This window comes from Nycticebus coucang, chromosome X (genome assembly GCF_027406575.1).
Source record: "Nycticebus coucang isolate mNycCou1 chromosome X, mNycCou1.pri, whole genome shotgun sequence".
In the NCBI taxonomy this organism is placed as follows: Eukaryota; Metazoa; Chordata; class Mammalia; order Primates; family Lorisidae; genus Nycticebus; species Nycticebus coucang.
In genome coordinates, this window is record NC_069804.1 from 125533921 (window position 1) to 125561749 (window position 27829).

Here is a 27829-nt window from a genome sequence, read left to right on the forward strand (position 1 = left end):
ATGTGAGATAGTCTCGTGTGAGCATTGTTTGAAACTTGAGAGTGTAAACTTACCTGCATATCCATGTTAACCTATTTCACCCACACAGGCAAACTTGGATCTTTACAAACTTACAATGAGTGACTTCCTGTGCATTTTCAGGACAAATGCATGGGGGTCTTTAAAATTTTACATTTTATACTTTTTAAATTTTGCTTATAAATTCCCTTTTTGAATTTCTTCCCCTATGGAGAGCTGCTAATTGCATTAAGATTTTTTTTCAATACATAGTAAACAAAGGAAGTTACTTTTACCATTATCTTAAATAGTGAGTTCTTAAACAACAAAGCAAGATAATTTCATGTTGGCCATTCTGATCATGAGCACATTTTAATGCAGCCATTTTGATGCAACTTTGTTGATGCAAAATCACTGTTTTCTTCTTTATTCTGTGTTCATTAATAATGTGTGCAGCAGACATTCCCAAGCCTATTCTATCCTTAGCCTCTTTTGAATTTTGATAGACTTCAACTTTTCACTTTATTTTTGTATTATTTAATTTATTTTATATAATGAGTATATATTGTTACACTAAAAGTTTCTGTTAACATTTTACTGTCAAAAATGAGTTAGTGTATACAATCATATCAGTTCTTCCTCCAAAACTACCATTCTAAAAACATTTTGTTGTATTGGGTGGCACCTGTGGCTCAAAGGAGTAAGGTGCTGGCCCCATATGCCGGAGGTGGCAGGTTTGAACCCAGCCTTGGCCATAAACAAACAAACAAAACCCATTTTGTTGTATTAAATATATGTATGATTATGAGAACAATCAGAAATTTAGTTGAGAATTCCCTGTGCAGTCAATACATTAAAATAAAGGATCCAATTTGATCCACCTTACCTAACGTGCAATATATTTTACCCAATCAAATAATCATGTTTTGGAATTCTATAGAATGTGGAGTTATTCCTTCTTTAAATCTGTATTTTTCAGCATTTATAACTGATATGCTACTTTGAGATACAGACTTCCCTCTGTTCTCTCCCTTTCTCCTGAGATTTTTAAGTCCATTCATCAAGAATATTTTGAGGAGCTTTGCTTTCTGAAATTTATCATGGAAAACAACAGCTAGATGTCCTACACCCCAATTATGAATATAAGAGTTTGTCCCTGAAAGAGAAAGTTGAGCCTTCACATTTGTCTTTACTAACCTAATTGTCCCAGTTTGTACCATCTTATTTTATGTTTATTTACTGTAAAGTTGCGTAAAGTTGAGGTAGTGGTTAATGATTTGGCAAGGGTGTCTGCATCACACATTACTTAGTAATAAAATAAGTTGAGATTGTTTTTAGGTTGGATCAAAATTCCATTTACCAAGTAAGTAATATTCTTTTTCAGTTATGGTAGGCCATTAATAGCATATGTTTTACTAGTTCAAGGGTAAGTCTATGCTAGTAAAATAATGGGAATCACTTAATTATAATTATAATTACTGAATACTGTTGCCAAAAAGAAGAGCCTCAAGGCACATGTATGTGTATACTTACAATTATTTATGAAGGTCGGCGTTCATTGGCCTATGCTTGCAGGTATTAACTGATAACCCTAAAAGCAAATATTGAGAAAAATGCAATAAGAATTTCATTAAGTAAGGTGCTATTTACAGTGGCTATACTATTTATAAATAATGAATGACTGGAAGTACAATTAGGCTTTAGAATAAAGACTTATTTGTATAAAATGAATTTAAAACAGAAAATATTAGTACAGTAGGTATTGCAGTGTTCACCCTTTTACTAAAAAAGAAATGAAATATTAGTTCTCATTCTAAATGAATCAGCAAAATTCTAAGTTAAATGTTTAGTTGAAACAGCATTTCACATAAAACAATTACAGGAATAATTAAATGGTATTTTAATCATAGGTATTAAAACAATCCTAGACTCTGGAAGGGAAATAACATTTGAAAATAACCATTTCAGTATCAATTATTATAATAGTATTAGTTGCCAGTATTTGTTTTGGAAGGCAAAAACAAGATAGAAACAAATATTAGCCAGCAACCTTTTTTTTTCTGGTAGGACAAATAAATTTGGTATAAACACATTAACATTATCCTGTTTTAAGCATTAAAAATTTCTTAAAACACATAAAACTTAACCCAAAACATTAAATACAGGAATTAAAAAAAATTAAAGTTAACTCTTCCATTTAGTCAAATAAGTAAAATAGAGTGATAAAAAGACCATTAAAGTTTCAGTTTTGTTCCTGAAAAAATGAAGAAATAAAAATAAAGACCATTAAAGTTATGAGAAATACATAGGAAATGTTAATTATATCATTTGAAGATATTAAAGATTTATTAGCTCATAATCTATCAACATAAATTAAAGAATAAATTTGAAGAATAGCATAACATATTTATGTGATAAATATTAAAGCCACATTTAAATAATTTAATGTGACTACCCATTACAGCATTCAAATTACAAAATACTATACCAACATATTATTATATCTTTTATTCCTTATGACAGTAAAAATCGGCCGCACTTCAAATGAAGGAAAGATAACTTGGTTAAAACTTTGCCATTTTAATCTAAATTTCAGAAAATATATTTATTATTTATAAGTTTGAACAATCATTTTCTTGCATCTCTTGCAGCTCCAAGTAGTGCAAAGATTTATTGAAATGACTATGCAAGAACACACAATCACGTTAAATTTCGGTATTAATGAAGCAGGAAATCCATAGTAAATAAAAATAATTTCCTCCAGAAAAAGGTTGTAAAACTAGTTCTGCCTAATGTTTCAAGAAGTAGAGGTACAAAATTAATAGTAATCTTGGAGCAATGATGAGACTCCATGCTTAGTGAAGAAGTTTGTGGCCAAGTTATTAATCTGTACAATAAGAATTATATATTGCATTGCAGCAATGCATGAAATCATCTCAATACATGGTAATGACCCATTCTGCCTGTTGCAGCTTCCACTTAATTTTACCTAACTGTACAAATACCCTTGAAGGAAGCAAAACAGTTGTGACCTGAGAACTACTGCGAACGGAATTACAGCCCTCTAGTGGCCAAATGTAGTCCTTGCAGCCAGTGCAAAGAGTAATAATGCCCTTTATTCAAGAGTATTGAATGGGAATTTTTTTCCCTTTGGGGGAGGATTGAGATATAATAAAACACTCTTCATCTTTAATTAAAATCAGCCAATCTTGTCGTTTAAAAATATTCTCCAAGACCTATCAACTGATGTCTAGTAATGTTTTAGAGTAGATTTCTAAAATTTCAATTAATTTTTTAAAAGTATGGGATACCTTGAATCAACTAAAATTTTCTTCTCAATTTACATCTCTATCTTTAGCTCAATTTGCTTATTCTTTTCCTGTTGATCACAACATTCTTTATATTATTATTTTTTCTTTTTTTTGCAGTTTCTGGCTGGGGCTGGGTTTGAACCCGCCACCTCTGGCATATGGGGCTGGCGCCCTACTCCTTTGAGCCACAGGCACCACACCTATATTAATATTTCTCAGCCATCATAACTTTTTTCATTTTTCTTCTCTCACCTAATTACATATAAATTTGAGGTATATTTTAATACCAATGTTCCTCTCCATTTCAAGTTCCTCTCCATCTTACTGAACTACTATTTTTAAAATTCCCACAATGACTGATTTTTTTTCCTTTTTGGTCAATGTCTCTAGATAGAGAGGATAGATGCTCTTGGCCACAATCTTGGTCTACAAACTAACCCAAACACTGTGCAATCTCTTCCTACAAAAATAGTGCGTGGAGTATTTTAAAAATTCACCTGTGTAGTCTTATTTCCTCTGACACTACTTATAACTTATTTATGAAGTGATATTGAAGGTAATGTTGTGATTGTTCAAGACAAGTTTTATCTTATGTTTCTCACAAAAATTATTGCTATTTTGTTTACAGCCTACCCCGAGGAAGAATATTATAAAATAGTAGTTTCAATTCAGAATTTTGCTTTAAAAGTCATAGGAGCCCCATGAAGATGAAATGGATACGTTTGCTGCTTTATTTCTTCTTCACTTGAAATAACAGAGAAGAACAGGCATTTAAAATGAAATGTCTATCAAAGAAATGACTATCTTACTCTGGCTCAGTCATCATTAAAATGCCAGTTCTCAGTCCCAAGAAACATAAAGAAATGCTAGCATACAAAAAGATTAATGTACTTTTGGGGAAATTCGTGGGCATTCAGATTCACTTAAAAAAGAAGGGGGTCATCTTCCGTCAAGGAATAAAACAGGACCACAGATGGACCACATGGTAACCTTTACTGTCTACTTCGGTTTTTTAAGAAATCTACTTTAGGCTCGGTGCCTGTAGCTCAGCGTCTAGGGCACCAGCCACATACAGCAGAGCTGGCGGGTTTGAACCCGGCCCAGGGCCTGCTAAACAACAATGACAACTACAACAACAAAAAAAAAAAGCCGGCATTGTGGTGGGCGCCTGTAGTTCCAGCTACTTGGGAGGCTGAGGCAAGAGAATCACTTAAGCCCAAGAGTTTGGGGTTGCTGTGACGCCATGGCACTCTACCGAGGGCGACATACACTCTGTCTCAAAAAAACAAAAAAAACGAAATCGCTTTAATGAATTATAATTTACATTTAATAAAATTTGTGTATTTTAAATGTAGAGTTTAATCAGTTTTGATAAATGTTTACACCTGTGCCATGCCACCCCAATGAAGATATAAAATATTTCCATCCTCCTCCTTCTTTATAGTCACCAGCCCCCTCATCACCAGCCCCCTCAAGCTTACAGCAACCACTTTTTGACCTCCATCGTTATGGATTATTTTTGCTAGTTCCAGAAGTTGACAGAAATGGAACAGTACAGTATGCTTTCATCCTTTTCTTTTCTTTCTTTCTTTTTTTGCAGTTTTTGGCTGGGGCTGGGCTTGAACCTGCCACTTCTGGCATATGGGGCGGGCGCCCTACTCTGTTGAGCCACAGGCGCCACCCTCTCATCCTTTTCTAGTTCTTCCTTTGTTCAAAACCTTTTTCCCTCTTTCACTGAGTTTTATTTATAGGCTACTTGAAGCATACATAGGCCCTTGCCTTACCCTGCTGGTTTATTAATTTAAATTTGCCTAACTGTTTCTTCAAGTAGTAGAAATATATTTGAAGAAAGTATATTATTTCTACTATAATAATATATTTCTACTATAATATAAAATATATTTTATTCTATAGGTAAAATGTATTACCATGTATTCTTGAAAACTTCAACCTTGGTTTAATATGATCTTGCCTTTCAGATTTACTGTGTCATGTCAAAGAGAGTAATGAAGTAGACTATCAGTGACACTTTATACAGTGATTAGAGGTCCAAACATGGCAAACCAAAGGGGCAATTGCAAAAGACAGAATCACTGGAGGAAGCTTTTAAATGCAAAATAGTGCATGGCCTATTACCTCCCATTCAGCACAATGCAGATAACAAAAACAATTATTGTCTAGTGTGTATAGAGCATATACATTTTAGCAAAAAGAGATTAAAATATGCATGGGGATACAATTAATAGGATTTATGTACATACTTATTAGATATTAGAAGATTTATTATTTTAAGGGGAAGCATATTAAATAATAAATCTCACATTTTATGTAGGTTCCATTTTTTATATTCAGATTTTATGTACTTTTTAAAAACGAGTGCAGTTAAATGTACACCATCTGAAAGTTTCTACTAATGTGTTATGCTACACCACTATTGGAAAAGAATGATTCAGAGCCAATCAGAATGACAGGAAATTTGATTTCATGAAAGTCTTCTGAATAGGTGTAATTTTAAAGAAATGTCTTCCATATTAAAGATTTAGAAAAGGAACAGATGGCACACTTCAATCAAGTGTTTCTTATGGCATTCAACTGCTGATAGCATGTACACAAAAGATTTTGGAGGTAAATACCTCCTTTCTGTAAAGGATAGTCAAGTTTGGCAAGTCCTGATTGTATAGTATGGGGAACAAAATCAAACAAATGAGCAGAAATATAATTTTCCTGAGTTAGAAACTTAGGTTTTCCAAATCAATTGATTTTGAACAGTAGTACTTGGAGATGACTTCCTTCTTATTGATTTTTCAGTACTAAAATAAAATTGAATAGCAAAAGTAAAGATGACAGACGCTCAAACACAAAATCTTATTACTTTCGGAAGTGTGAAAAATTAAGGAGTCAGCCAGATAAATCCAGATGACTCTATTGCCTACATGGAACCACAAATTTCCTTTTGTTTTATTTTTCAACCTTTCTTATTCTAAAACCCCTCAGACACTCCCAGCAAGTACATCTGTTAAAAGTTTCCAGGCTCTCCGAACAAGCAAATATAACGATACAGAAAGAGGTCTTCTGATTGCCCAGAGGTGGGAGTGAGGAAATGACTGCCTGTGGGTGCTTTCTTTGGGGGTTGATGAAAATGTTTGAAATTGTGGTGATGGCTATACAACTCTGAGTATACTAAAAATCATTTAATTTTACATTTCAGTATTAAAATGGGTAAATTGTATACCATGTGAATTACATCTCAATAAAACTATTATGAAATGATTTGGGGTTGCAACTATTTCTTCAAATAAAAAAAACGGCTATTGAAAAGATAAATTTGGGCAGTGCCTGTAGCTCGAGGAGTAGGGTGCTGGCTCCATATACTGGAGGTGGCAGGTTCAAACCTGGCCCCAGCCAAAAAAAAAAAAAAAAAGGAAAGATAAATTTTACAACACAAGAACACATAATCACATTGAACTTCGATTTCTAAAGAAATAATGGGGTTCCTATGAAAAGGTCCCCTTTGAAAAATTGCCTGATTGTATTGTTACAGATCCATTGGGAAATACATTAACTTTACATTATAAAAGTGTAAGCATTTTATACATCTAAGATTCACAAAAGGCCAGATTTTAGTCAAAAATAATCCTAATATCTGATGTTTTTTGTATGTATACAAAAGGCATCCAATTTTCATAGTAACATTGAAGCTGGAGCAGGACATTAATAAGAAAATCTCAAGTTATGACAAATATGGAAAAACAACCAAGTCATTGTGAATTTTTTTTTTTTTTTTTGCAGTTTTTTTGCCAGGGCTGGGTTTGAACCTGCCACCTCTGGCATATGGGGCTGGCGCCTCACTCTGTTGAGGCACAGGCACCGCCCTGAAATCTTTTCAAATTGAATAAGATCCAAAGGTTAATTTTTATCTTTCCTCTTTCTCACATCAGCAAACATTCAGTGGTCGTGTATAATCAGAATGATACAAACTTTTCTGTTGGGGGTGATTCTTTTTAATTGTTGATCGATCTTAACACTGAACCAATATGTGCTGCTGACTTCTTTGGTGAAGAAACTGTCCAGTCTATAAGTATGCAGAAGTACAAGAAATGTCATACCTTCTTTATCTCAGGCAAAGATTGTGTTTGACACTCTTAACTTTTCTATTCACAGTGGATATTCATTAAAGGTTATTTTGGGCAATTCTGTACCTTGTTATTCAAACCTATCTCTTCCTTTCAACTCTCTCTCTCTTTTTTTTTGAGACAGAGTCTCACTTTGTTGCCCTCGGTAGAACACTATAGTGTCATAGCTCACAGCAACCTCAAACTCTTTGGCTTCAAGTGATCCTCTTGCCTCAGTCTCCCAAGTAGCTGGGACTACAGATGCCCACCTCAATGCCAGGCTATTTTTAGAGATGGGGTCTCGCTCTTGATCAGGCTGGTCTTGAACTCCTGAGCTCAGGAAATCCACCCGTCTCAGCCTCCCAAAGTGCTAAAATGACAAGTTTGAGACACAGCTCTGGGCCCTCATCTCTTTTTGCTTTAATCTACCAGCATAGTGATTCTCTTTAAAAACAACAAGTTTTAAAGCTAATGAATTCAGAATGGAGTTAAAAACTAGTGACAGTTACTAAATACTCTACAGGCCTTTGCTCTGAATAGTATTGGAAACTGATTCTTAAAATATTCTCAGATAGCAGGTGGATTTGTTTGATATGCCTTATTTTTGTTTAAAAAAATCTAGTCATAATATTTATTCAGCTTGAAGTGACAAGCCTCATTATAAAAATACAAAAAAAAAAAAACAACAAAAAAAACAACCTCCATACAAAATATATTATCAACCTGGAATTACATATCAGAGGAAAACATTTCAAAGTTAACAAATGCATAAAATGGATCTTTAAAATTGGACTTTAGTATGCTTTGTATTTAAAATGAAGGTGCCATGTTTGGATTTGAGCTTGTTAAATTATGAAAATATATTGATCATTATATATGAAATCACATTAAAATAGAATCATTCATTATGCTACAAAAAATGTATGGAGAGGAATTTCAATAAAATATTCAGTCGAAATATTCCCTGTGTTATTTATTATAAATGCCTTTTCTGTCTCAGTAAATGTGATTTGAAGGAATGTTAGGTGAATATCTCTGGCCTCTTAAAAATATTATGGTTCACTTCTTCTGTTTTCCTATTTCACTGCCAATTACTATGATTAGATAAGAGCATGCACATTTTTCCAATCTTTTTTCTATTAATTCGTAAACAGCTATTTCCTCACCTCTAAAAATGAACTGAGATTTTTGAAATAGACACATTATTGATTCATAGGGGCTGATATGTGAACGATGTTTCCTGACTTGTTGTTCATTTAGTTCTTTGAAAACATCGTAACTGACTAAGGAAAAGTTATACGGAGGTATATGTCATATTCTTAAAACTTAAGGCTGTTAATCAAGGGCTATGGAGAAAGGATTACTTCTGTAGTCAGAAAGACCAAGATTTGAATGTGGGCTCCACGCCTCATTCTCTGTGTGTTTAAGCATGTGGCTCAAGTTCTCCCTGTTTCCATTTATTCTTTCTTAGTCTCTGTGGACTTCCTCCTGCCTCAGAGATTCTGCTCTGTATTTACTAGAATGAATGGTATAAATAAATAATAACTTCATTAATGCTATAGTTTAAAAGTTCTGGCAAAAGATTAAGTAGAAAATGTAATCCAGCAATCCAAACATACACTGAGGATTATCTTGGGCTATGCGCTTTCCTCCTTGTAACTGTTTCTTTTGTGCACACCCAAGGAAAGTTAACTATTTAAACTTTGATTGGAAGATACATAAATGTTTCAATTTAGTTTCAAATCAACGGACTATATGGAAGGGGCACATCCAAGTGAATTATGGAAGAAGACTCTCAGAAGCAAAAAAATTTCATTCTATAAAACACACTTTATTTTTTACCTTGTAGATCTTGCCATTGAAATCATTTGATTGTTCATATTATGATTTCATCTTTCACATACTCTGTAGTTCACAGAGTCCTTTTCCTCAAAACCACATGAAGGTCACTGGTTTCTTTCCTTATAAAAATGACATAATGGATTAAGTCTGGGACTCTGTAGCTAGTGACTCATGCTTGCATTTGTATGTTTTAAGAGATGAAATTTATAGAAAGGAAGCACCCAGCCTTGAACTGTTTCAGATTTCAGTTGCTCAAATAAATTGGGAAAGGCTAACATACATAGGTGCACGTGTCTGTCAAATGGTCAGCCATCTAACTCAAACCTCACAGAAATATTCTTGCTTGTCTTTTGCATGTTTCTTTCTCATTGTAATTATATAGGCTCATTATATAATACACACATGGTACATATTTTCTACCTATATGTCAGTAAAAATAAAAGTCATAATTTTGAAAATACTCACATACTTGTATTCACTTTCTAATTTTTGAAGCCAGGAATGCAAATGTTCTTTCTGTTCATTCTGAATTTATTAAGCATGACATGATTCTCAAGGACGTATGATGTAGTCAAATTTTTAGAGGCTTTCATTTAATATGCCACATAGCCTTCAAGAGGCAATGAACCATGGTGGAAAAGAACCTGATCTCAGAGTTAGGTGATTTGGTTTCTCTCTGTAGTTTTGCCAATAATTAGCTGTGTGACCTGGAGCGGATCAGACACCCTCTCTAAGTCTTACTTTCATTCATCTTTAAAACATAAGCAATATTAAGTCACCAACAAATGTAATCAGCATACTTTAGTTCTATTTCTTTATTAGAATGCTTAGTACTTATTGGGTTGTTACTTTCATAACTTCATCCATGAATTTAGGAATAATAAAATGCTTTGCTAATATTCCTCAAAATAATCTTAAAAAACATTTTTTGGGGGGGACTAACAGTCACTTGTAATTCAAAGAACTGATTTTATCTGAAGGTCTAATCTATAGCTTATTATTCACTTACATGTAATATAAGCCAAGGTATAATTCAGATATCTAAAGGCTTCCTAATAATAAGTAATTCACATAATAAGTAAGGGACCTTACTCTTTCCATTTCTTAGTTCAACTAACCTAATCTATTGTTAGACACACAGATGGTACTTAATTCCTGTTTGCTGATTGATTTACTTTTTGTTAAGTTTAGAGCATAAGAGCAGCAAGACGGAGCAAAAATGACTACAGACCCATGGACATTTTTTTTAAACAAAAGGCTTATTCATCTGAAATTTCTATGAGTCTGTAAAAAGAGATTTGGTCACTATATGTTTAAGTGATAGTGAAAATGGCACCTGATGGAGCTGGAACATATTCTTCTTAGTAAAGTATCCCAAGAATGGAAGAAAAAGTACCCAGTGTACACAGCCCTACTATGAAACTAATTTGGGACTCTCACATGAAGGCTATAACCCAGCTACAACTTAACAATAGGGGGAAGTGGGAAAGGGGGGGGTGGGTAGAGGGAGGGGGATCGGTGGGATCACACCTGTGGTGCATATTACAGGGGTATTTGCGAAACTTGGTAAATGTAGAATGTAAATGTTTTGGCACAGTAACTGAGATAACGCTGGAAAGGCTATGTTAACCACTGTGATAAAAATGTGTCAAATGGTTTATGAAGCGAGTGTATGATGCCCCATGATCATATCAATGTATACAGTTATGATTTAATAAAAAAAAAAAGAAAAGAGGCCAGATTAAATTACCCCTAAGAAATTAAAAAAAAAAAAAAAAAGAAAATGGCACCTGAGAGAGTTGATCCAAATTTATATTCCTTCTTTGGGCCTTGGGGCAAACAGATCTTTCTAGCAGTACTTTCATCCCATATAATCTCTTTTTTATCTACTCTGCTCTCTGATTTTTCTCTAAATTTAGTAGTAACTTTTTTTCTGCCAAATCTTTTCCATAGAGAGCTTCTACTGGATCGCCAACTACTCATTAGACTCTAAACTACTGAGGATTAGAATTAAGTATCGTGTACTCTTCCAGGAAGGTCTGAAGTACTCTGTCAAATGTCTTGCACAGAGCAGAATCTTAACAATCCTTGAATGTAGTAATGTATAATGCTGGGAGAAAACTGAGAAAGGGTTCATTTTTAATATTCTGACAAAAATATGATCCTTCAATATTCCCCAAAGCTCTAAATAATGAATGCTTAATCTTTGAACTTCTTTTCTCTTCTCTCTACAAACTTTTCCTTGGAAAGTTTTGAAATTCAGCTAAACCAGTATAGTGAGTATTGCTCCAAATTCCTTTATCTCCAGCGCTGACACTTCTCCAGAAATTCAGTATTTTTTTCTAGCTCTTCGAAGAACATCTGATGGTGCATTTCTCACCATTATTTTAAATATATTCAAGTCAAAGGTCACTCTCTAACCTACCACTACCTAGTTCCCAATTTATCTTTTCTCCCACTGTGAAACATGATTATTCCACAGCTTTTGAATTTGTCAGTTCAAACCCTAGTGTCCTTGGGCTCCAGTTCCGTTCTTACCTATTCCAATAAAATTATCTTAATTGGCTCTCTTTCTTCATTTGTACATAGAACACAATTTATAACTTCAGCATACACATAATGCTGTGATTTTTGATGCATGTCAATGTAGTTTATCTTCCCAAATAAAATGTAAGTTCCTTAATAGTAGTAACCATACCACACAAGAAATCTTCATTACATCCTGGCTTGACAGTTCTGTGACTCTAAGAACAAGTGCTATATTCACTGCCATCTTTTTACAATGTCAGGTATAATTAAGCATCAAAAAATATTTCTTAGATAATGATGATGATATAAATCTACAAGATGACTTAGATCAACAGCAACCTTAAACACCACAGATGAAGATAGGACTGCAGACAAAAGTTTGAATAATCCTTTTGAAATTATTTTATACCAACACAAATTTAAATCCTTAAAATATACTGGGCATGTGAGCAAGGTAGCAATGTTTGCAGTAAATACAAGTATTAGAAAATGATATTTTGAAACATAGAAGATGCCCTCTGTTACCTGGATTCCAGATATCACAAGAAATGTGAACAGAAGTGAGGCTAATAGATATAAAAGTAAGGGGGGAAGTTCATAATAAATTGAAGCATTCTTTTGAAAAAATTTGAAGGAGTAACCAAACAGGACTTGACTGACTTTCAGGAAACCTTGCTTGACTAAAGTATATGGGATACCCAGCCTTCCAATTTATTTGGCAGAAAATTACGTGGAATTTTTTCTTTTAGATTTTCATTTGTCATATTGTTCATCAATCAACTTATGTTTATTCAAACCTTGAACATATGCAAATGGATGTCTACTTCTTTGTAGAAATATCAACATTTATCATATGTTTTTAATCATCCCAGAGTAACACGATCCTCTGTCTCTCTCTCTCCATAGATACACACGCACTCACACACACACAATATCTATATTGAATTTCTTAATTTCATTTTTTCTTTGTGAACATGTAAGGTTGTCTGGAATTAAATATCTATGACACTAGAGGGGGGGAGAGTACTGGAAAGAGAATGGAAATTTGAACGAGAAAGTGTGGGCTTGTTTGAGTCTAGTTGTATAATTAATTCTGTGTGAATTTGGATAAGTAATTTAATCTCTATTGCCCTTTTCTCATTTGTGTAATCAATGTAATAATACTGGCCCCAACTAACTTTCTCTTATGTTGAAAATTAAATAAAGGAAGAAATGAGGAAGATAAAGGAAAACTCTAAAATATCTACAAGTATAAATTTTATTATGGTGAAAAAAGTAGGTATGTTAATAGTAAGGGTGTTCTGCAATTATACTGTTAAACATGTCCAGCTGTATGTTGCTTTTGTTAGAAAATACTATATTTGGGGGCAGCCCTTGTGGCTTAAAGGAGTAGGATGCTGGCCCCATATATGGAAGATGGTGGGTTCAAACTTGGACCTGGCCAAAAACTCCAAAAAAAAGAAAAAGAAAATACTATATTTTCCCATGTATAATGAGTGCCCATGTATAATGTGTACCCATATTTTTTGGAAAATATATTTTTGTTCTAATTATTTAGCTTAAATTTTTATTTATTTATATTTAGGTACCTGTTTTATATACAAAATATTCTCTATGTGCTGGCCACATCTTCGTAAAGTTTTATAACCAAAGGTACATTTAGCTATAATTTGCTATTTTCCTCTATGTAAGGTGACTTTTGGGACATCCTGCATAATGTGCATCCTTATTTTTCCCTCAAATATTTGGGCAAATGTGCACATTCTGCATTGAAAAATATGGTGATATAAAATATGTGGAGGAAAAACGTGGGAAAGAGAGTATAATAATAGCTCTGAGGTTGAAAAAATCTGTAATCGAGAATGATGAACAGTTAAAAAATATATGAAATAGGAAACACAAAAAAGAGCTGGAAGAATATAAAATAGAAATTAGGATGACTCTTAAAAAAATCTACACTAACAAATATGTAGTAAGAGCAAGGAATTTGGACATCTCTCCATATCATATGTATTTACTCTTCCTAAAGTCTTTATAGCTACAGGAATTAAAATAATGAAGTTTTTTATCTGGAAAACAGAAGTATCTCCAAGTTCCTTCTTTATCATTGGGTGGAATTATCTATGTTGAAAGGCTGATAATCTGAATCACTGGGATTATATGTATATATACATTGCTGTCCTCTCAAAACAAGTTTCACCAAAGCAGTTTGACCCATCTAACCTTTTCTTTTCTTTCAACTTCTGTATATTTAGTAAACATTTAAAAATTTAAAGATGTTGTAAACCTTTCCACCTCTCCTCCCCAAAAAGAAATATCTACTATGGTATGATTTACCATTTGGGATGAGTAGAAATCTTTTTAGAAATCCTATTTAAAAAAATGATTAATTTTTCTTTAGCAACATGTCAGTATCTTAAAGAAATTAGTTTTAATCTGCTAGAATATAAGATATAGGCTGGGTGAGGTGGCTTACTCCTGTAATCCTAGCACTCTGGGAGGCTCAGACAGACAGTTTGAGCTCAGGAGTTCAAGACCAGCCTGCGCCAGAGTGGTCATATCTACTAAAGTTACAACACCCCCTTCCCCTAAACTAGCAGGGCATTGTGGCCTGTAGTCTGAGCTATTTGGGAGGCTGAGGCAAGAGAATCGCTTGAGCCCAAGAGTTTGGGGTTGCTGTGAGCTATGACGCCATGGCATTCTACACAGGATGACAAAGTGAGATTCTGTCTCAAAAAAAAAAAAAAAAAGTATATATGCTATGACTTAGTGGTTTTTGAAAAGGCAGCAGGGTATTCTCCAACTTTTCACATCACTAAATAACTTCCCTTGTGTAGGGTTTGTAGCTGCACAATTTAATTGAAACCACTTAAAATGATTATGTTTATTATTGATAGCCAATGATATGCTAAATTTAAGTGATAAAAGAAAAAAAAAGAAGAGACATTTTAATTCAGTCAGTAATCTTTATGACACGAATCATTTCAAATGTAGGGCCCTGGAATGAATGGAAAATGACAAGTTCAAGATCCTAATTGAGGACTACCTTTAGCTTGTGTAGGAATTTCTTATGTAGCTAAAGAGTCATGACCTTTATTGTCTGGGCTATAAAAATCATCTAACATGAATATCATTATTTGAAGTGGATTTTCAGAGCTAGAAAACCATCGTTATTATATTTCCATAAGCTCGTAGCATTTGAAATAGTCGTGGTAACCATACAGTCTGATTTACTCTTTTAATCTGTTAAAAGACATAGAAGCTCATAAAAGACTAGAACTCAGGTCATTTAATTCTAAATTCACACTATATAAACCTTTCCAGGGTGGTCGTGCATTTTTATATATTAATTATTAAGTAAATATATATTTAGAGAACCCACAATGTGTAATAATATACACGAAGTGTATTTGGGGACCATAAGCATGAATAAAATATAATCTTTCTTTTACATGAATTTGTAAGTCAGTAGGAAAGAGAAGACTCAAATTAAAAAGTGAGATAATTCACATAAAACCTTTACCACCGTTCCTGGCAGATGCAAGTCACTGACATCTAAAATATATGTTAAAAACCAAATAGCGACAATAAAGTGCAATACAGGATGCCAAGTGCTACATATGTAGTGCACACAATAAAGATGATGATTATTTTTAAAAATTGAAAATTGAAATTCTGGTGTTCCTACGTATGTGGGTATAACATACATGATATTTTTACATAGCCAATAGTCATTTTACAATGTATGTACAAAATCATAACACACTTGAATTTTCAACATTGCTTCTTGGATGTGTAGTCTGTATAATACCATTCTCCCCTACCTCTCTGCTGAAATAGTGTATCTTTCTCTGAATTAAGCATGAGGATTTGTCTGCAGTCCTTTCCCAATATCCTCATTACCTGAAGCTCATTACTTCCTAAACCACCTTTTAGTTCCTTGATTTCATTGTGGTATTTGACAGCTACTTTGGCATCTGGTTACTATTAACCTTATAATGCTTTGTCCAGGAGATGGACAGCAATATTTCACACCACTGTGATGAGATCAGGGGATGTGCAAAGTTCAAACATGGGGTAGGGTGTTGTCTGAATTGAATTTTAAATTACTAATTCTAAGAGACTATAATAACATAACAAAGGAAAAAGTGGCATGTTTGAACATTTTTCAAAAATAATTCCGTAGTTGTACTAATGGATTAACTTGAGAGTTATGGAGAAAGGTGATTCAAAAATAATTTCAAGGCATAAAGAACAAACATTATTTCAATTATCACAAGAAAATAAAGAAACCTGGGAGCAAGGGTAGAGTCCTTACTAATAATTTCTAACACTGTGAATGCTGTCATAAATGCATTGTCTATTATGTTACAGAACTTAATTAGCTTTTATTTGATCTTATTTCACTCATAATCAAGAAATTAGAATATCCACTATGTTTGAATAAATTTGGCTGCTCTTCAAAAAATGATACTTAGAAGAAAAGTATAAATCTAAGGTTACAAAAATGAAAACAGTTTATAGCAATGCATATTCTTCTTAAGATTTGAATGCTTTTAAGTCTTACATTCTGAATTTAAAACTTGTGGAAATTTTATCCATATTCTTTTCTTTTTAATATGTCATATAATTTGTGTCTCTAACTTACATTTATCACCTGAGGGAAGTGGGTCTGTATTCCGTATTTGTCTATAACAAATAGGTTAGCATGAAGGATCCTTACAGAAAGATCACCTAGTACAAGGCTCTTATTTGGGAGTTGTGAAAACTGAGGCCCAAGTTAAGCAAGTGACTGGTCCATTTTTTCCTTCATTCATCCTGAGTGGAAGAGTAGAAAAGAGGGAAATTAATGTTGCCTGTACCATAAGTTGCAAAACGATATTATTACACGGAATTGCCTTTTCTAACAGGACTTAATAGTTTCTATGGTGAAGTATTGTTTAATACATTTATCATTTCACTGGCATCTAACAAAGTGTTAGGTTAGATGTATACTAGGCCCTCAATAAACTTTACTGGTTGAAATTCTGTAATTCTTGCAGGCTTTTTATTTACGTTCATCTTATAGTTGACTAATTTGGCAGATAAATATAGACAGTTAATTTTATAGACAAATTAACATAAAAGTAGAAAATTGGCTGAATTTTGATAGTAGAAGCAGCAAAAATTGAGATAGTTTATGCAATGAGAAGAGAGTAATAATTCTAAAATAGTGAATGTGCACTTGCTAACTTAAGGTTTTGGAGAGCAAGAGTCATTATAACAATAAGTAGTTTTTTGATCTTATAATTCTATCATACAATTTCCTTCTCATATGCATTGTGATTTTAAAAATTAATATAGAAGCATGTAGGACTAGACAAATAATGATTTTGAGAAAGTAACTTATTTCTGCTTTCTTACAACATTGGTTTAAAAAATATTTGTTGGAAAGATACCAGATCCCCCTTGTTTTATTTCCAACAAGAAGAAAGTTATCAACCTCTCCCTGAATCTATTTTAGACTAATGTTACTTTTGAAAATAAAAGACATGGGCCTATTAGGCCTCTGGGAGCCATTGACTAACCAAAAGTGCTGGAACAATACCTACACGCCACAAAGCATTACATTCACTGTTTAATCTAAGATGAAAAAAATCTAGTAGGTTCATGATCATATCACTCAAAGAAATTTTCATTAACAATAACCTCTTATTTGCTATACCATTACAAAATTAAGGCAATAAAGCTCATTCTTATAAATGTATTTGCTGAAAAGGCAATTAGAAATTGTTATTTTAAAAAGAGAAGTTCTGCTTTACTTTGAGCCATCAACAAAATGTGTGTAGCCCTTTGACTTTCCTAATTCAAGGCTAAAAGATAAGGAAATTCTATAGCCAGAATGAGGAACTCATCCTAAACTTTGATCATATATTCACTGTACATGCATGTGGCCAATAAAATGGTCTCTCTCTCATATCTCTGTATACCTACCTACACAGGGTGCCCACAACGTTGCCTCTACAGCCTCCTCACATAAGAAAGATGCAAAATTGTAGTTAAATGTACAAATTATTTACAAAATATTTATTACAAAATATTTACAAAAAAATATCCTCTACATGATGATAATCTCCTTGTAAAATGTTGTAAAAATATGTATAGTGACTTTCAGGGCAACACTGGGAACACCTTGGATATAACATGGTATATTTCACTGTGAAATGGAAAATAAAACTAAAGTTAACCTAATTGAAGAAGATTTATGATTTTTTAATTGCCCTAAAATATGTTCAGAGAGATTGCCTGAAGTCATTTCAGGGGAATTTGTTATTCTGTTAGATGCCTTAAATATTACCGTGCAAAGTGACAAAAATTCTTCCTTAGCTCTGCCTTCATCTTCTTTCACCATTATTTTAACTATTGGAACCTAGGTTCCTAAGAGTGGTAATATAACCAATCAAGATATATTAATTGATTATGTACTATGAGCAAGGCATTTGCCAAATATGTGGGCTGGTCAGCACAAGCTTCATGCAGACCTTGAACCAGAGCTTGAACCAGACCTGGAGATCAGGTAGAACTCTAATAGGTTTGGGAGGGGGTGTTACATACTACAGTACTGGACTCCCTCATTCTTGCTCCAGTATTTCTAGCAATAAATTATTTTTGAATTGCAAATCATGGTTTCTGTGTCATTTCAAAATGAAAGTGATAAATGGAAGTCTTTGGTTTGGCTTTTGCTTTGTTAAAAATTTACTTTTAAAAAGCCTTTAAACGTATTTAGAATTTTAGTAAATATGCTCTTTTTTTTTTATTGTTGGGGATTCATTGAGGGTACAATAAGCCAGGTTACACTGATTGCATTTGTTAGGTAAAGTCCCTCTTGCAATCAGGTCTTGCCCCAAGAAGGTGTAGCATGCATCAAGGCCCCGCCCCCCTCCCTCCTTCCCTCTCTCTGCTTTTCCTTCCCCCCCATAACCTTAATTGTCATTAATTGTCCTCATATCAAAATTGAATACATAGGATTCATGCTTCTCCATTCTTGTGATGCTTTACTAAGAATAATGTCTTCCACTTCCATCCAGGTTAATACGAAGGATGTAAAGTCTCCATTTTTTTTAATAGATGAATAGTATTCCATGGTATACATATACCACAGCTTGTTAATCCATTCCTGGGTTGGTGGGCATTTAGGCTGTTTTATCCCTGCATTGACTTTAGTTCAGGTCTTATACTCTGATATGTTTTCTTCCTGGGCTCAAATGAGCAAACTAAAAAACTGACAACTACTTTTTATAGCACCTATTTTCCAAGTCATAGTTATGAAATTAATTTTTTCTTCAATTGTGGAAAGATAATACATGACAAATGGGATCAGGCAACACTTCAAACCTCTCTGATCCATGATGAACAAGTTTTAATGACCGTTCTTTTGCTCTAGTCCCAGAACTTCAGGACCTTAATTTTCTTGCTTGAATTTCAAGTAAGTAACCTTATACAAAGGACCAAATACAAATGACTTCTGTCACGGTGTTATCGTATATTACAGACCACACACACACACACACACACACGTGTTCAGCTCACTGTAGTCATATCTGCTCCATCCAGTTACCTAAACATATAACAGCATTATTTTCCTGATTTCATTTTTCTTTTTATATTATCTCTATATCTCCCCTGAGCTTCACTCAGCTTCTTGTCACTCAGTCTGTCAGCATGAACAGTACTTTCTCATTTGCTCTATTTTTATTGGTAGCTGAATCTCTAGGTGAAATGTTACACGTCTATCTTATGCCATCCAAACAGCATCTCATAGATTAAGGGGTATTGTCACATTCACAAGCAAATCTGTTCTGTCCAAAGACTGTGGCTACAGTATGAGAGAAAAATTAGCCAATTTCTACACAGAGGGAATGGAGTTTACTGCTTACTAGCATGGCCTCAGAAATCAAAACTGCCTGCTTTCAGATTTGGTTTTGTTCATTTGGTTTGAGCAGATTATTTAACCTCGTTGTGTGCCTCAGTTTCCCCATCTGCAAATTTGGGATAATAGTAGTACACTCTCATAGGGTAGTTGTGAGGCTTCTAGGAGTAAATACACATACATGTAAACCTTTTAGATGTGTCATACATAGTACATTTCAATAAACAACAACCATTATTATCTTTTATACCTCTTTTGTGAAGAAAAATTGCTTGCTACTTGGGCAAGTCTTCCTGTCTTGATTACAGAAATTTATACTTGAAAAATAATGAGTGAGTCTAGATTCCTGAGATAAAATGGGAGATATGTGAGTTTAAAATGTGGTTACAAAAAGATTTGAATGCTGTGACATTTATTCACAGCATTTGATGATAACTTTAAAGAAGACAAATGAAACAAGGGAAACCCTAAGCAGTTTGTTCATTGATATTCTAGTCTAGATATTAGTTGACATTGTCTTTTAGTGTTGCTCAGTTTTCACTTTTATTTTTATATTGAGACTACTATGCACCCTGCCACTATTGCTCTTTCAGTTTTGAAGGCTCACCCTCCTTGCCTCACTCTCGATCAAGCTGCTTTGCTTTTTTTCACTACTCACCTTTTCCTTCCCAGGCTCTGCTAACTACCTGGAACAGTAGTTCCAGTCATCAGCATGGTGCCTTGAACTCATGTTCTAAGTTCTGCTTTCTCTACTGCTCACTCCTTTGATCAGAAACTACTCCCTTTATGGTTTACCAGAGAATGTTTTCTTCCTACAGTCGTCCAGTCCTGAATAATGAATAACACTTTTAGGAACTTGGAGCAGATGAAATGGCCATTGCTGACCACCTATCTGCTTTCAAAGTATGTCTTTGCAACGCCATGGTGAAATTTTAGCTGAATTGTAACAGTTTACATGCCTTTTCTTTTCCCTTAAAGGCTTCAAAAGATGGCTCTTCCACATGAAGATATGGGAATACTAAATATGTGTGTCTATGGCTTAGGACATGACTATAAGTTCATTCAAACTCAAACTCCAGCAACCTAGTGCCCTTGGTTGAATTAAGAAGTTGGGAAAATTTAGCTTACACACCTTTATAGCTTCTGTGAAGCATGCAAATAAGATTGCTGAGAGTAGAGGGTATGAAATTGGAATACAAAAGTTGAGAAGAGTGGCAAAATGGTGGAATATAAGGATGGAATATGTGTCTGAGAATATAAGACAGGGAATTGACTAAGGACATATGAAAGGACTGCTGAACAGTACTGAGGGCCCAGCTGAGAGTGAAGAAAATACTGGATAGGGTTACTTTTTCTCAATTAAAGCTCAGCAATTAAAGTAGAAAACAGGGTACATGAACCTTAAATGAGGAAGGCATAAAGTGGGGGCAGCAGAAGGGCACTGGGGAGTGTACACTCTGAGTTACAATGAGAAACATTAGCATTACTAACATAGGGGTCAGACTAGGAAGAATAAGAGAGAGGACATCATAACTAGGGGCTTTGGGGAGGGTCCAGAAGTCTCAATGAAGTTGACCAGTAGCCATAGGCAAAGTGGGAAAAATCATAGTCTGAGTCATATTTCTGAAAATTAAAATTTTAGGAATGAATACATTTCAGGTATGACCATGGGCCTGAAGCCGAGGACAATGGAAAACAAGAGGCCAGAGAGTTATGAGGCTAGATGGTTATGTGTCAATCTTCATGAATATTAAGTCTCCAGAGAATGGGAAAATAAAAAATGAACAGTAATATACAGCCAGGTGCCAAAAATTTCAATGAAGGTATAGACAACTGAAAGAAGAAAGAAATGCTAGAATATGGTCTAAATTTCAATAAAGGACTGTTTGAATAAAAGTAAAAGAGATATGTTCCCATGACTTGGAAGTTCAAAACAAAATGTAAGCAGGAGTGTTTCAAATCTTACTTTAAGCCTTTCTTCACAGATAGGGAAAAATAGTAAGAAGATTAATAAAGTAAGAAGGGGTAGAGGATGGGAATTAATTTCCTCTACTTGGAAGACTTGTTATGAAGTAGAAATGCTTCTCCTCTAAAGCAAAACAGGTTTGGGTCAAGGCAAAAAGGTACAGTGAAGAAGTTAAAGGTCCCTGATTTCTAGTACATTGCTATTGAATAGAACTTTCTTCAGTGATGGAGGGGGTCTATAATCACAGTCCCCAGAAAGTATCCACTAGCCGCATGTGGCTATGAGTGGCTTAAAGGTGGTCCATGAGACTAAGGAACCACATCTATAATTTTATCTAATTTAATTAAATTTAAATATCCATGTTACTTGACAATGCAGTCCTTACAGCTTTCTGACAGCTGTCAATAAATTTATGCTTTTTGTTAATAGGTAATAATAACAACATGTTACTTTTTTAAGTTAATATTTGTATTTAAAGAAGACAATGACTAAGATTAAAGAAGGAAATTCCTGATTGTGGAATAAAAACTATGAAGGCTACTAGTTTGGGGTCCAAAAGGCCTTTCTAGTGCTTCCCAAATTAGACAAGGTAAGTGGTCATCTATGAATAGGTTTATTCTAATTAACAAGATTGCATCAAAGGCCACCTACATGTACAGTGAGGTAATAAGCAAGTATCTTAAGAAATTACAGCTAACACAGTCTTAGCCACAGCTGAGAGGAACAAATAAACAAGACGAAGTAGAGGTGGTGGGTAGAGGGAGAGAAACCAGAATTAAGATTCCAGATCATGTGCATCTTACTTGAAATCCTGCGTACACTATACCATTTGCGCATTAAATGGTCAGAAGTGATTGTCAAAGTCTTGTTGCAGGTGAGCATTCATATTAAATCTGCTGGTGAAAGGCTAAATGGTGGTACAGCTGAACTTCTTTGTTGGTTTCAATGTTATTTGTCTAGAATGGAGATTACCAGGATGTCTTGCAGCAATGTTCTCAGTTTGTGAAAAAGCCTTTTTAAAATGTTTTGAAGAATGGCAGTGGTGAAGAGATCAACAGATTGAACACTCATTAACCAGGTGATGGGCAATTTCTTTGTGAGGTTCAGCAGTACAGTAGGTAGATAAAATAATGTAGGTATCCTGGAATGTTCACTAGTAAGTAATAATAAATATTTCTTTGTGCAATAATTAAACATTTTCAAAGTAATTAATAATCATCTGTTTCACAAAAATTAGGTGGGGTTAATATGTTGATCTGCACTATATTTATTGTGATATAATATATTGTAATAATATAATATTAGCTTCAATTTATGTTCAAGTTTTCCTAGTTTTCTCATGGCTTCTCCTGTAGTTAGTGGGACATAATTTAGCATTTCTTCTGCCAGACAACAATAAGCTCTATCAGATAGTCTACTAAAATAATCTCAAGACATGTGCATACATCCTCACTTTGTGAGGTGATCCAAAAGTGAGATGGTAAGAGGCTCTTTAATGATATTAGCCAATTAGTCTGGAACTTCAGGAGCCATTAGAACTCTGGACTTATTATTTTTCAGCCGGCTCGGCAAATTGCATCCTTCTTCAACCTTGGGTCTTGGACAATTTAATAAGAATATGTGGGGATACTTAATATTGATTATTGATAATCCCTTCCTCAAGTTTTGTTTTAATTTTTTATTTCCCTTAGTCAGAGCAGTATCACTATTATTTGAAGGAAATAAATTAAACAGTACAAAAATCAAAGATTGACTCAATTATAATGTTGGGCTCATCCATTAAATGTCAGGCTTTTTAGATTTTACTTTTATTGCTAAAGGAAAAAAAATTCTTCCCAGGTAGACTTGAAAGCACAAGGAAATATTTCTTATTCTCTTTTTTTAAATTAGTGTACAAGAATATCTTGAGAAATGGAGGATAAAAAATCCAATGGTACCAATAAAATGGAGGATAGTAATATTTTCCTCATTTGTAGGCTTGCTATGAAGATATGTGAAATTACGTATTTTAAATATGTGTAAATAATATGTAATGCTGCTGGATTCACATCTGGCATCCGAGAGGTTCTCGATGATGTCAGTGCTCACCTTTGTTCTCATAAATTCATACTGCGTCAAAGCCTGTCATGTTGTATTTGAAAGTTATCACTGTCATCTATGACATCTCTAGGTGGAGATAAACCACTCAAGAAAGCAGAGGAAGGGTTAATAACCCTGTCTAGAATATACAGATAGAAAGACCCTGTCATTGTTGGCTTAAGTATGCGAATCCTACCTTGACATTGCAAACTCAAGCCTTACCCACCTTTTGAGGACTTGTCGTTGGACTTGTTGCTGTAGATGATAGAAGCAATTAGGAAAAGAAACCATTCTGATGAAACAAATATTTTCTTCCCACATGAGGAGGATCAGAAGAACATATTTAGGGAAAAAAAAACTATAGTTAAATGTCTTATAACCTACTCCTCCAAAGTATCAAAATATTATTTAATTTCTTCCACTGTGAGGCAGGGAATTGGGTCGCAGATGATTTCCAAACAGCAAGGTGCCAAGGAAATGATACTTTTCTGAAAGGACAATATTCAGTGTGATTTAAACACTGCAAAAGAGGTGTAATAATCTCGGTAGAAATAATTTTCTGTGGGGAACGTCACTCGGCTTTTATCATTGTCTACCCATATGTAGCCAACTACACAATAACACCTTGTTTGTATTGCATTCATATTTTGATTGTCAGAATGGTTGATATATAGGTAAACTGAATAAAAAAGGTAAACCCTGAAACCCAGACTTCTTTTTTCACCACTGTGTATGTGAGGTCACAGTCTGCAAACTGGAAAGCGCAGGGGTTACTCACTGCGCAGCGTTTCCCCCCCCCCGCAATTATTTTAGCTCAATCCTATGAGCTTCCCTCAGTTATCCTGCCTAAAAGGTATGTGGTAAGGGGCATATGCACTTAGCAGCTCAAGGATCAGAGGCTTCCTTGAATGGGACTTGTAAATATTAATGAAGATGCTGCGCCATACTGGCAGTGATTCTCGACCAAATTAGATATCCAGTAACTGCCTAGTGTCATTCGCTGAATTTGAGTGTGGAGCAATGTAGCTTAAAAGAAAGGGGTCTAGAAAGCAATGCAAAGTGTTTTTCACCTCAGGTCAAATACTACAACAGGAAGAAAAAGGTAAAGAGAACGGCGCAGAAAAGAAACACACACAGAGACATGTTTTGAAAGGATGAACTTTATGTGGCATCAGGAACTGCAACCTGTTCTCACGTTTAGCAATTCCAAGGTGCGCTGTAAAGACTGCTTGTCAGGTTAAAGAGAGTAAAGGGACATCGCGGGAGAGGCATAGCGGGAGACTTGTGCGCAATCCTTTTCAAAATATAAAACTGTCACCAAATGACTTAGGTAAGCGAATTAAAAAGGCTCACTGGATGCCCTTATACTGTCCTCTTAAACTTACGTGACCATCAGCTGCGCTGTTCAAATTCAGTCAACAGCTGTTAGACCAAGACACATCCGCAGTGTGTATCTCCCCAGAGTTATGGGTATTCACCAAGACCCGCCAGAAAATTAGGGTTGGTTTTCAATGAGAAAATAATTGAGGATGCTTCGCGTCCCCCTTCCCCCGCTGTCCTAAGCCTTGCGCCCCCTCCCACTTGCCTGCAGTCGGATTTCTTAAAGATGTAGTCCATCCCCCAACTCTGTTGCATCTTCCGCAACCCGACCCTTTGCCCAGCGACATAGCATTCAGTTTCCCTCCTCTCCCTCCTCCTTCTCACTTCTTGAGACCCCACCCCCGCCCTCCATTTCTCTCTCCGCGTCCCCCGCGCCAGGTTCTCCAGACCCCCGCCTCCGCCCAGCGCCTTCATTTCAAGTCCCCACTCCCAATCTTCGAGATTCTAGCGCTTCTCCCGTGGAACCTAACCCCCTCTTTCCTTCCAGAGACTCAATGTCCACGCGATGTGCGTGTTCAGAGTCCCTTCCCCCCAACACCCTAGCCCGGGCCAGTGCAGTCCTGCAGGCTGCGACCATCCGGGATCTGACCCGGCTCCCCGCTCCCATCCCATCCCCCTCCTAAATCGTTGGGGTCTCAGCCATCAATGCCGGTGGGGGCTCCAACTTACCACTAGCGTCCGGGAGGAAGACAAGGCAGCGGTCGCCGCGGCGGCAGCTAGACGAGAAACGGACTCGGCTGCAATCGCCCAGCGGAGCCCACAGCAGTCGGTTGCGCTGCGCTGCGCTGCGCGCCGCAACCTCGCGCCTCAGCTGAGGGAATGAGGGACGGAGGGAGCTCGGCGCGATGGGAAGCGCCGGCAAGTCGACCTCCACTGGGCAACCGTGCGTCCCCCGGCTAGGTTTGGCTCTCTTCGCTTCCCTGTCTTACTCTAAGCTTAGTAACTGACCACCTCCAGCATCTCTGCACTAATCGCTTCTTCTTTCTTCTTCGATGGCCCCTAACTAACTACACTATTCTAAACGGACCAAGGCCACCACAGGAGCTCCACGACGATCTCGACGACTCCGACGACAACGGTGTGCAGAAAGAAGAAAAGTTCATATGCAATCAGCAGGTAAGGGGCAGGCAGGCCAATGGAGCAGCCGAGGCTAGCCGCTCCAAAGGCAGGATCAGAAAGGTCTGTGCACCCGAGGAAGTGTCCTCGGCGAGCACCAGAGCGCCTACTCAGCTCTGGAGAAGCTGCACAGCGCTCTTGGGCCAAACCCGGGATGAGGGGAGGAGCCAAGTGCAGCCAATCAGCGCTCAGTGTTACGTTGCCCAGGGCCTGTTTGGACCGGTCTCTTGGTGCATCTGGGGCCTGCTGGCAGGGGGCGCGAGACCCCATGGTGGGGGTGGGGGTGGTGATTAACTTGATTCATGGGGCTTGGAAACTGGAGTAAACTGGGGTCAGCATGGGTAGTTGGGGTGGAGGGAGGCTTTCTCAATAATATACTCTCAAAGATTCAAAAAATACCCCTACTCCCCCGACACACATACCCCTGTATGTTTTATTTCAGTAAACATGTTTCCCGAGTCTTCCAAGTTACACTGAACTTTGAAACACTCCTGGAGGGTCTCCACTATGACTCTTGCCCCTTTCTTCAACAGGAGCAACTGAAGCACTATGTTTACAAGGTCAAACATAGTGTGTAAATATGCCACAACTCTTTTCTAAGTAAGGCTCGCTTCCCCACCTTTGCCCCCAGCCCCAAAGACAGAGGAAGGAAAGCTCTTGACCTTGAAGCCCCTAAAAGGCACAGTTTACTTTCCTTCTTGACACTACAGGCCTTGATAGAAAGACACCTTTAGGACAGCTCCTTCGGTTTGGTTTCCGAGGGAATCCCACCTCCCTCTACTGCACAGAGCCTAGGGCCCTTAGCCAGGTGTTTGCCCACCCAGTGGGAAGTCTGTCAAGTCAGATCAACGCAGTAAGGCAAGAAGGGAGCCACAAAAGCTACCTTTTGGCAACTGCCTGAATACCAAGCTATAACCCGAAAGGTTGAGCTCTCCTCTATCGCTCCCAGGCACCACAAGGCAGGTGTCTGCGGTGTTCTGACTGCAGCTCAGATAAGGGTGAATGGAGTGAATGGAACCACCTTAGCCAAGACCCTTCAGAAGCACCAAGACCAAGCTTGGTAATGGAGATTTTTCCACCCAGAAGGGGGACCGAGCAGATTTTTCCTAAGAGAGAATGAGAATAGGAGAGGGGTCTCGGGGTCTTGGCCGGCTCCGCGGCAATGCACCAATAATCACAGTGGGTGGGAAAGGTGGAAACTGTTTCTTCGCTGTCCAGGGTAGTTGGATCCATGTAAAAGACTGAGATTCCTGTTCAGCTTCTTGGGACTAGAGGGCAGAGTAGCGATTTATATAAAAGAGGACACAAGGAGGCCATGCCGCCGCTTGGAGGACCGAACCCTCCAGAACTCAGAAAAGAGGGCAGTGGCCGGCCGCTCCGGGACCAAGTATGCCTCAGTAGTCCCAAAAGTTAGGAATAGAGGGAGCAATGATGAGGGTGGGATCCCTTCCTAATTCCGCATGACTTAGGACCAGTTATTTCTCTCTGTGCCTCCGTTTCCAGATTTGTAAAAGAACTGTTCGCCCTATTCCAATAGGGGTATTTGGGAAACTTATGATTCCCTCCATACATTTTCAATTCAGACACT

General features: G+C 36.2%; 1 protein-coding gene across 1 annotated transcript in view; it reads right to left on the bottom strand.

The window, feature by feature from the left end:
* The window catches only part of HTR2C (5-hydroxytryptamine receptor 2C), a 350577-nt gene extending 324232 nt beyond the window's left edge, over nt 1–26345 (bottom strand). The window contains exons 1-2 of the mRNA XM_053581136.1: nt 25795–26345; nt 1531–1588 (exon numbers count right to left, since the gene is read on the bottom strand). The gene's annotated coding sequence lies outside the window, so the exon portion shown is untranslated. The remainder of the gene's footprint in view (nt 1–1530; nt 1589–25794) is intronic.
* Nucleotides 26346–27829: the final 1484 nt, after the last annotated feature.